This window comes from Eleutherodactylus coqui, unplaced genomic scaffold (genome assembly GCF_035609145.1).
Source record: "Eleutherodactylus coqui strain aEleCoq1 unplaced genomic scaffold, aEleCoq1.hap1 HAP1_SCAFFOLD_30, whole genome shotgun sequence".
Taxonomy (NCBI): domain Eukaryota; kingdom Metazoa; phylum Chordata; class Amphibia; order Anura; family Eleutherodactylidae; genus Eleutherodactylus; species Eleutherodactylus coqui.
The window spans coordinates 993,932-1,003,684 of record NW_027102247.1 but is presented as its reverse complement, the minus strand read 5'-3'; the positions used below and the strand labels follow the sequence as shown (position 1 = coordinate 1,003,684).

General features: G+C 50.7%; 2 pseudogenes; both read right to left on the bottom strand.

Annotated features, from left to right (window-relative positions):
- Nucleotides 1–2,425: 2,425 nt before the first annotated feature.
- Nucleotides 2,426–2,553, bottom strand: LOC136601090 (U2 spliceosomal RNA; annotated as a pseudogene).
- A 5,756-nt stretch (nucleotides 2,554–8,309) lies between these two features.
- LOC136601089 (U2 spliceosomal RNA) lies at nucleotides 8,310–8,437 on the bottom strand (annotated as a pseudogene).
- Between the last annotated feature and the right edge of the window lie 1,316 nt (nucleotides 8,438–9,753).

Genomic DNA, 9,753 nt, shown 5'->3' with positions numbered 1-9,753 from the left:
AAAAGGAATGTTCAGGACCCCCTACCAGCCTCCCCCTCCCCAAAAGGACCGGCGGCAAAAAAGAGCCAAAATAACAATCCACAAGAAACTCCCCCGCAGACAGATCCTATCAACAATCTCCAAGCTTATCCCGACTCTGAAAGCCCCTTAACTATAAACGCTCTGAAGACTATGCTAATCTCGCTGCAAAAGGACATTTCTAAAGATATACAGAGCCTCTCTGGTCAATTACAATCTAACATCGACCACCTAGCTACCAGAACTGACCACCTTGAACGGAAAATGGGAGAATTTACCAAAGCCCACAACGAGTTGGTAGATGCGCATGGCAGTATGGAAGAAGTCGCATATTTGAGAGAGAAGGTCATAGACTTGGAAGACCGATCCAGAAGAAACAATCTCAAATTTAGGGGAGTTCCAGAGACTGTGACCCCCCCTGACATTCCACAATATATACTCAAATTACTCCAAACGCTCCTCCCGGACCTTCCCGAGATCGAATATGCAGTTGACAGAGCCCACAGAATTCCAAAAGCACGCTCTGTCCCTGAGTCAGCCCCCAGAGAAATCTTAGCAAGAATACACTTCCATAAAATAAAAGAGGAAGTCTTGGCAGTTGGAAGGCGTAGAGGCACACTACCGACTCCATATGAAGACATACAAATATTTCCAGATCTTTCAGCCGCCACTCTGCAGTCTCGGAGAAAGTTTACAGAAGTTACAGCAGCACTACGAGAGGCGCACATCAAGTATAGATGGGGATTCCCAACCAAACTACTGATCTCAAAAAATGGAACCATCCAGGTTGCCACCTCGCCAGAAGAAGGCGTCTCGTTCCTGAAACAATGGGGGATCCCTATCCTTCAGAAGCCTCTGAGGACGGCGGTAGAATCTCCTACAAGAATCAAACAAGACTGGAAAACATCAGATAAGCATGGCAGACACGCATAAATTGATGTTGTAAAGGGTCTTGAACCCATAGTTATATTTCTCCTTTACGGAGCCTAAAGTGGATGGTTTAAAATGCCACCCCTACCTAAGGTTCATTCATCCAGTGCAGATAGGCGCTGGATGAACAATATTTTGATTTTGTTAACTGTTAATGATGTTTTTTTTCCTTATGTCAAATATAGTTATAAAAGGTTCAGTAGGAGGCCACTTCCCTACCCCCCCCCCACCATACTTAATATGAAAAAACACAACGACTCCCCAGCGTATAAACCACCTACCAGTTATGCCCATTAGCATCACATCCCTAAATGTAAAAGGCCTGAACAGCCCCTATAAACGTAGCATGCTTTGGAGACAGGCTCTTAAGTCCCACTCAGACATCTTCCTCGCCCAAGAGACACACTTCCTGAGAGATAAACACCCCCCCTGCAACCACCCTAAATTTCCAAACATTTTCCTGGCATCAAATGAAGGGAAAAAAAAGAAAGGCGTAATGATAGCCATTAGCCGGAACGTTACATTTTCCCAAAAAAACGTATACGTGGACCCAGGCGGGCGATTTCTAATATTAGTCTGCGTAATTAACGCCACCACCTACACTCTAGTAAATGTCTACTTCCCATTTAAAAGGCAGGCCAAATTCTTCAAACATGTTCTTTCCGAAGTGGCTAAAATTCGAGAGGGGAATTTGGTGATCGGAGGAGATCTAAACTCAGTGGTGGACCCTACCTTGGACTCCACCGCGAGCGGCAGGGGCATGTCACCCATTGTCCCAATCATACACTCAGAAGAATTATACGACGTGTGGAGGTGCATGCATGGATCGTAGAGGGACTACACGTTTCTCTCCGCGCCACATGCATCTTATTCTAGGATAGATATGTTCCTGCTGCCGTGGGCAGGCCTCGAGGGGGTTTTACAGGCGGATATTGGAACAATATCATGGTCTGACCACGCCCCCATATCCTTAACGCTCCAAGAGAGCCCATTTCAATAAATGGCGGCATGGTTGCGTGTTTTTTTGCGCTTGCAAATGTGCTTGATTCGTGCTAACAAAAGTACAGTAAGGGCCGCTTCACACAAACATATTTGTTTCAATGGATGCCTTCAGAATTCTCTTTACTCACACATTTCGCATGAGTGCAAAACCTCATCATGCTCTATTTGTGTGCACATTTGCGCACCAAGGGTCCCTGTACAAGTCTATGGGAAGTGTGCACGTAACCGATTCCTATCTCCAAAAAAAGTTATAATAAACAGCGATAAAGTCTTATAAACTCCAAAATGGTACAAATAAAAACTACAGGACATCACGCAAAAACACGAGCCGTCGCACAAGTATCATGCGATACTTCCGCCATGTATCACGTGGACATGAGGCCTAAATCTAAGTGCTTGGTTGTTAGCAGCCGCAGCTGTGCTGCACCTCTTGCTCATCAATTTTTTTTCCCGCTTTTGGAAACTGCTGTAGGAAAGGGGGTGCACCAGTACTGGAGGTACTGCAATACCAGGTCAATGTGCGGAGTGGACAGAGCAAGCACTTTTTCCAGCTCCCTGTTCTAAAAATCCATTTAATATATGATCCCCAGATAGGGGACGTATCAGATGCAACACGCTCAGCCAGCACTCCGGGCACACCCACAATGCACTGAGGGAGCCGGAAGACCTTTGCATAGCCCCGCCCAACGCCTTCTCAACCAGGGTGAGCCGTCCCCGCGGGAGACCCGCGCCTGAATGGAGCATGTCCGGATTTTTTCCTGCACGCGGGACCCGCGCCTGCAGGGAAAAATGACATCCGCAGGTATTTTACTACCTGCAGGTGTCTAATGCATCCATATCCATTGCATAGCGCCGATCGCAATGTCGGGGGTGGGCGGGTCCGAACAGCCCGGGATGACAGCTCCATGCTGCGGACACCGACAGCATGGAGCTGTCACGTCCAGAGCCCGAGGGGCTTTAGTCTCTGCAGGACACATGTTTTTACTTCCTCAGAGAATAAAGCCCACTTCGGGAGGACGTAAAAACACTATGGCCCGGGGCGTGGCTTAGCAAGCAAGGAGAGAGGTCGCACGCTGTTTTGCTCCTCCACAGAATCTCCCTTTTCAGCCCTTTTCTGGGTCAAATCAGTGACCCAAACAGAGGCAGACAAGAGCACAGCACCTGGGGACCCACCAGAACCCACAACCGGCCCGGACAAGGCTCACCTGGTGATCTCCAGCCGCCAAAAAGAAGCCGAAGAGCCGCGGCCCTGCACAGCGGCCCGCGCCCTAACCCGACAAGTACCGCGCTCAGAAACACCCGGCGAGGACCGCTCACGGAGCCCCAAGCAGAGGACTATGGCACAAGGTAACCCCTGCCGACTTGGAGGGGAGGCTCTGTCACCCTCAGTGCCCGCGCTCTCACCGCAGCGCCTTGCAAATACACAGCCGCGGCTCCCTCCCTCTGAATATACCGCCGTGGCCACCAACCTGCAACTCGGCGGCACATACAATCATCAGGGTGATCCCCCGCTGGACTAATCCCCACGCTGGTGGTTTTCCCCCTCCTGCTCCCCAGAGCCGACAATCAGCACGGGCGGGCACACCGGAAGATCTGAACCTAGTCTCTAGCTCCCTGTGAGGCAGCGGCCATCTCGCCCCCCCTCCCCCCTGAGTCGAGCAGGCTGCTTGGCATACTAGCCAGACCAGAGCAGAAAAGTAAAAAAGAGAGGATACTGTGATCCTCCCAGCACATCAACACCAGGCAAAGTTTAAAGCAGTACTCACTATTTCTGACGTGCAGCGGGGGAACGGAGGTCCTCTCCCCGGAGCTCTCAGACCGACAGCAGGCTCCATTAAAGTGTAGTGCAATTCAAATATCAATGCACCACAGCACCATCTAGTGGCCAAAACAGAGATAACCAGGACCTGAACCTCTTCTCATCCCTTTCTCAAAGCACTAAACAAAGCCAATCCTTGCCCATTAGAAAGAGCAACGAGGCCCCTAAGGCCTCCTTCCCACGAGCGTGACGGGCTCCGCCGCGTAATATTACGCAGTGAAGCCCGTCACGGCGCCCCCCAGAGACCCCATACTTACCAGCGGAAGATCGCGTGAAGACACTTCCCTGCACACCGCCGTCGCGTCATGTGACACGCCCACCGCGTCACATGACGCGGCCGGCCGTGTCACGTGACGCGCCGGCCGCGTCATATGACGCGCGGCGGTAGGTGGGGAAGCGTTTTTTCACGCTATCTTCCGCTGGTTGCAGCGGGAGATAGCGTGAACGGAAGCCGTCAGCGCGTACACCCGCAGCAAATAGAACATGCTGCGGGTGACAACGGGAGATTTCACGGTGCGTAATTCCGCGGTGGAATTACGCATCGTGTGCATTGTGCTATTAGGTTCAATAGAACCTAATAGCATGGGGCAACGCAGCGGATTTGTGCCGCGGATTTACGCGGCGTAAATCCGTTCGTGGGAAGGAGGCCTAAGGCCTCATGTCCACGGGGAAAATAAGAATTAAAATCCGCAGCGGATTTTAACTCTTCTCCCGCGCGCGGATCCGCACCCCATAGGGATGCATTGACCACCCGCGGGTAGATAAATACCCGCGGATCGTCAATAAAAGTGATTTTAAAAAAAATGGAGCATGAAAAAAACCTGGACCATGCTCCATTTTCATGCGGGTCTCCCGCGGGGACGGCTCCCGCGGGCTTCTATTGAAGCCTATGGAAGCCGCCTGGATCCGCGGGACACAAAAATCATATTTTACTTACACGCTCCGGTTCTTCTCTTCGGCGCCGCGCCATCTTCTCTCAGTCGCGGCCGGATCATTTTGCTTCGGCCCGGCGCATGCGCGAGGCACGTCACCGACGTCATCATGCACATCCGCCGAGCCGAAGAATGAAGATCCGGCCGCGACGAGAGAAGATGACGCCGCCGCGAAGAGAAGAAACGGAGCGGATGGGAGGTGAGTTTATTCTCATTTATTCCCATTTTCAGCGCTCATGTCCGCGGGGCAGGAGGGACCCGCTGCAGATTCTACATGGAGAATCTGCAGCGGATCTGATTTTCCCCGTGGACATGAGGCCTAAGTGTGTTGAGAAGAGGGACCCACAGTTAACTACAAGGAGAATACCTCCCCACCTTACTGCCAAGTGATCTGTGGAGGAATATCTGCATAGCCAGACTGCTATATAGAAACTGTCAGCAACCCACAAAGACAGACCCTGTGCCAAAGGGTACTGACAGAAAAACACTATATAGCCTCCTCAGCATTACAAAATAGCCTGGAAGCAAGTCCCAGCCCCCGCAACACCCAAGGAAGCAATACATCGCGCGCCTCGCAGACGCAAATATCAAATTCCCGGTGCGACCCAGCGGACTCCTCAATCCCAAACACTTTCTTCTCAGCAAATACTGATAGTTCTAAAAAAAGAAAGGACTCTTATCAGGCAAAGCCACACTTAACAAATCTTCAAAACTCTACAGGAGCGCTACCTAAGGCACTCAAGATGGAATAGCAGGACTCTATGTTCTAACTCCACCCGCCACATGAGGCTCCTCAGCAACACATAACAGGACCACTCAACATCAATGAGCTTCTAAAGGAACTTTTAACAAACAACTACGCCTTCCAACGCCTCCATAAAGAATACGCCACCCAGTAGACCACTATACAACAAATAGCGACCAATCCACAGCGCATATCCAAGAATTAACTATTCAGGATGGTTAAGCGACGTATTAAAGCAACGGCCCCCAGGAGACTCTCAGAGTACTTCCCGCCTGGCACACAGAGCAACAAAAACAAACCCGCCACATCTCATTCAAACATCCCCGTAACCGAAGAAATACCCAACACCCACAGCCCTGCGGCTCTGTCTCCATACTCCTCCACAGGATCTCTCCCGCCTACCCCAGCCAATCCCAACACCTCCCCTGGAAGCGAAGGGAAAAGGAATGTTCAGGACCCCCTACCAGCCTCCCCCTCCCCAAAAGGACCGGCGGCAAAAAAGAGCCAAAATAACAATCCACAAGAAACTCCCCCGCAGACAGATCCTATCAACAATCTCCAAGCTTATCCCGACTCTGAAAGCCCCTTAACTATAAACGCTCTGAAGACTATGCTAATCTCGCTGCAAAAGGACATTTCTAAAGATATACAGAGCCTCTCTGGTCAATTACAATCTAACATCGACCACCTAGCTACCAGAACTGACCACCTTGAACGGAAAATGGGAGAATTTACCAAAGCCCACAACGAGTTGGTAGATGCGCATGGCAGTATGGAAGAAGTCGCATATTTGAGAGAGAAGGTCATAGACTTGGAAGACCGATCCAGAAGAAACAATCTCAAATTTAGGGGAGTTCCAGAGACTGTGACCCCCCCTGACATTCCACAATATATACTCAAATTACTCCAAACGCTCCTCCCGGACCTTCCCGAGATCGAATATGCAGTTGACAGAGCCCACAGAATTCCAAAAGCACGCTCTGTCCCTGAGTCAGCCCCCAGAGAAATCTTAGCAAGAATACACTTCCATAAAATAAAAGAGGAAGTCTTGGCAGTTGGAAGGCGTAGAGGCACACTACCGACTCCATATGAAGACATACAAATATTTCCAGATCTTTCAGCCGCCACTCTGCAGTCTCGGAGAAAGTTTACAGAAGTTACAGCAGCACTACGAGAGGCGCACATCAAGTATAGATGGGGATTCCCAACCAAACTACTGATCTCAAAAAATGGAACCATCCAGGTTGCCACCTCGCCAGAAGAAGGCGTCTCGTTCCTGAAACAATGGGGGATCCCTATCCTTCAGAAGCCTCTGAGGACGGCGGTAGAATCTCCTACAAGAATCGAACAAGACTGGAAAACATCAGATAAGCATGGCAGACACGCATAAATTGATGTTGTAAAGGGTCTTGAACCCATAGTTATATTTCTCCTTTACGGAGCCTAAAGTGGATGGTTTAAAATGCCACCCCTACCTAAGGTTCATTCATCCAGTGCAGATAGGCGCTGGATGAACAATATTTTGATTTTGTTAACTGTTAATGATGTTTTTTTTCCTTATGTCAAATATAGTTATAAAAGGTTCAGTAGGAGGCCACTTCCCTACCCCCCCCCACCATACTTAATATGAAAAAACACAACGACTCCCCAGCGTATAAACCACCTACCAGTTATGCCCATTAGCATCACATCCCTAAATGTAAAAGGCCTGAACAGCCCCTATAAACGTAGCATGCTTTGGAGACAGGCTCTTAAGTCCCACTCAGACATCTTCCTCGCCCAAGAGACACACTTCCTGAGAGATAAACACCCCCCCTGCAACCACCCTAAATTTCCAAACATTTTCCTGGCATCAAATGAAGGGAAAAAAAAGAAAGGCGTAATGATAGCCATTAGCCGGAACGTTACATTTTCCCAAAAAAACGTATACGTGGACCCAGGCGGGCGATTTCTAATATTAGTCTGCGTAATTAACGCCACCACCTACACTCTAGTAAATGTCTACTTCCCATTTAAAAGGCAGGCCAAATTCTTCAAACATGTTCTTTCCGAAGTGGCTAAAATTCGAGAGGGGAATTTGGTGATCGGAGGAGATCTAAACTCAGTGGTGGACCCTACCTTGGACTCCACCGCGAGCGGCAGGGGCATGTCACCCATTGTCCCAATCATACACTCAGAAGAATTATACGACGTGTGGAGGTGCATGCATGGATCGTAGAGGGACTACACGTTTCTCTCCGCGCCACATGCATCTTATTCTAGGATAGATATGTTCCTGCTGCCGTGGGCAGGCCTCGAGGGGGTTTTACAGGCGGATATTGGAACAATATCATGGTCTGACCACGCCCCCATATCCTTAACGCTCCAAGAGAGCCCATTTCAATAAATGGCGGCATGGTTGCGTGTTTTTTTGCGCTTGCAAATGTGCTTGATTCGTGCTAACAAAAGTACAGTAAGGGCCGCTTCACACAAACATATTTGTTTCAATGGATGCCTTCAGAATTCTCTTTACTCACACATTTCGCATGCGTGCAAAACCTCACCATGCTCTATTTTTGTGCACATTTGCGCACCAAGGGTCCCTGTACAAGTCTATGGGAAGTGTGCACGTAACCGATTCCTATCTCCAAAAAAAGTTATAATAAACAGCGATAAAGTCTTATAAACTCCAAAATGGTACAAATAAAAACTACAGGACATCACGCAAAAACACGAGCCGTCGCACAAGTATCATGCGATACTTCCGCCATGTATCACGTGGACATGAGGCCTAAATCTAAGTGCTTGGTTGTTAGCAGCCGCAGCTGTGCTGCACCTCTTGCTCATCAGTTTTTTTTCCCGCTTTTGGAAACTGCTGTAGGAAAGGGGGTGCACCAGTACTGGAGGTACTGCAATACCAGGTCAATGTGCGGAGTGGACAGAGCAAGCACTTTTTCCAGCTCCCTGTTCTAAAAATCCATTTAATATATGATCCCCAGATAGGGGACGTATCAGATGCAACACGCTCAGCCAGCACTCCGGGCACACCCACAATGCACTGAGGGAGCCGGAAGACCTTTGCATAGCCCCGCCCAACGCCTTCTCAACCAGGGTGAGCCGTCCCCGCGGGAGACCCGCGCCTGAATGGAGCATGTCCGGATTTTTTCCTGCACGCGGGACCCGCGCCTGCAGGGAAAAATGACATCCGCAGGTATTTTACTACCTGCAGGTGTCTAATGCATCCATATCCATTGCATAGCGCCGATCGCAATGTCGGGGGTGGGCGGGTCCGAACAGCCCGGGATGACAGCTCCATGCTGCGGACACCGACAGCATGGAGCTGTCACGTCCAGAGCCCGAGGGGCTTTAGTCTCTGCAGGACACATGTTTTTACTTCCTCAGAGAATAAAGCCCACTTCGGGAGGACGTAAAAACACTATGGCCCGGGGCGTGGCTTAGCAAGCAAGGAGAGAGGTCGCACGCTGTTTTGCTCCTCCACAGAATCTCCCTTTTCAGCCCTTTTCTGGGTCAAATCAGTGACCCAAACAGAGGCAGACAAGAGCACAGCACCTGGGGACCCACCAGAACCCACAACCGGCCCGGACAAGGCTCACCTGGTGATCTCCAGCCGCCAAAAAGAAGCCGAAGAGCCGCGGCCCTGCACAGCGGCCCGCGCCCTAACCCGACAAGTACCGCGCTCAGAAACACCCGGCGAGGACCGCTCACGGAGCCCCAAGCAGAGGACTATGGCACAAGGTAACCCCTGCCGACTTGGAGGGGAGGCTCTGTCACCCTCAGTGCCCGCGCTCTCACCGCAGCGCCTTGCAAATACACAGCCGCGGCTCCCTCCCTCTGAATATACCGCCGTGGCCACCAACCTGCAACTCTGCGGCACATACAATCATCAGGGTGATCCCCCGCTGGACTAATCCCCACGCTGGTGGTTTTCCCCCTCCTGCTCCCCAGAGCCGACAATCAGCACGGGCGGGCACACCGGAAGATCTGCACCTAGTCTCTAGCTCCCTGTGAGGCAGCGGCCATCTCGCCCCCCCTCCCCCCTGAGTCGAGCAGGCTGCTTGGCATACTAGCCAGACCAGAGCAGAAAAGTAAAAAAGAGAGGATACTGTGATCCTCCCAGCACATCAACACCAGGCAAAGTTTAAAGCAGTACTCACTATTTCTGACGTGCAGCGGGGGAACGGAGGTCCTCTCCCCGGAGCTCTCAGACCGACAGCAGGCTCCATTAAAGTGTAGTGCAATTCAAATATCAATGCACCACAGCACCATCTAGTGGCCAAAACAGAGATAACCAGGACCTGAACCTCTTC